Source organism: Mus musculus, chromosome 1 (assembly GCF_000001635.26).
Source record: "Mus musculus strain C57BL/6J chromosome 1, GRCm38.p6 C57BL/6J".
NCBI classification, from domain to species: Eukaryota; Metazoa; Chordata; class Mammalia; order Rodentia; family Muridae; genus Mus; species Mus musculus.
In genome coordinates this window covers 141297730-141299101 of record NC_000067.6, presented here as the reverse complement: position 1 = coordinate 141299101, position 1372 = coordinate 141297730, and the positions used below count along the sequence as shown (strand labels likewise).

The 1372-nt window shown below is 37.7% G+C and overlaps 1 non-coding gene across 1 annotated transcript; it reads right to left on the bottom strand.

Annotated features, from left to right (window-relative positions):
- Positions 1-895: 895 nt before the first annotated feature.
- Gm25457 lies at positions 896-1002 on the bottom strand. The gene has a single exon (XR_003949346.1). It is a non-coding gene; the product is annotated as a U6 spliceosomal RNA (small nuclear RNA).
- Between the last annotated feature and the right edge of the window lie 370 nt (positions 1003-1372).

Genomic DNA, 1372 nt, shown 5'->3' with positions numbered 1-1372 from the left:
CTCTGTGATGCTGGTTTCTTAATTGCCACTAATTTTTTACTTCCAGCTAACCAGCATCAATGGTCCCAGTAGTCCCTTCTATTCTTGACTGTAAAGCCAGAGCCATATGGCTGAAGCTGCTGAGTTCTGCTGCTTGCTGGAGCTTCACATAGCCCCTTATTCTTTTACATTATAAATACCTTTCTGTTTTCCACCTCCTTCTATGACTAAGCTTGGTTGCTCTGCAACTCAGACTGTAGATTGTCCTTGAACTCACAGACCTGCATGGCTCTGTCTTCTTAATAATGGGATTAAAGACATGTATCACCATGCCTGGACCTAAGCTTTTCATGGCCACTTTCCTTGAGATCAGGGCCAAATATCCAAATGCTGATGTCTTCCATTTCTGGATTATAGTTTACTTCAGACTAAAAGTCCAAATGAAAATAATAAGTGAGTCCTAAAAATGCCTAACGTGATATAACTATTCCTTCCTCAATTGCCAACATATAAACAATAAGCCTAGCTGGTTGGGACCTTGCCCCAAAGTCACCACTGCCTTAATCTGCTTATCTTCTCAAATACAGGATATATCTCCATTGCATTTCCTGGTTCACTTTTTTCTTTCCTTTTTTCTTTCTTTCTTTCTTTCTTTCTTTCTTTCTTTCTTTCTTTCTTTCTTTCTTTCTTTCTTTCTTTTTCAACAAAGGTATATGTTGTGGGGTCTCATCTGGGACCAGTTTTGTCTCTGACAGAACATTTGACACCATATGGAAATACTTTTGTTTGCATAATCATAGAAAAATGGATTACTGGTATCCATTATTGAGACAGAAAAAAAATGGTTTTACACATTCTGCACTACACAGAACACTCACAAAAATGGGGAAAAAAATACCGCCAAGGTATCCACAAGAAAAATTTGGAATGCTTCACGAATTTGTGTGTCATCCTTGTGCAGGGGCCATGCTAATCTTCTCTGCATTGTTCCAATTTTAGTATATGTGCTGCCAAAGTGAGCACCCTGGTCCACTTTTATTACTTGAACCATACATTTTTTATTTCTCCTTTTAAAAGTTTGCTAAGCTTGATCACATTGTTCTACATGAGAGTAAACTAGAGAATCAAGCATATGTTAGGCTTTTTTTTGAGATTTCTTTGTCAGTACAATTAATATAAATCTCTTTACGTTATTCTCAGGTAGTCTTTTTGGACCAGTTCAAAAAGCAGCAACAGTCTTCACCAAATTATTATAAGGAAGATGTCTAGAGGTCAAGTCAACCTCAGCACCAATGCTTTCCATATTCCTGTTAGGATGACTCATTATGTCCCACTTAAAGCATGACATGGCTTTCCGAATCCAAAATCACCTTGTCCACATCTGTCCAAACAA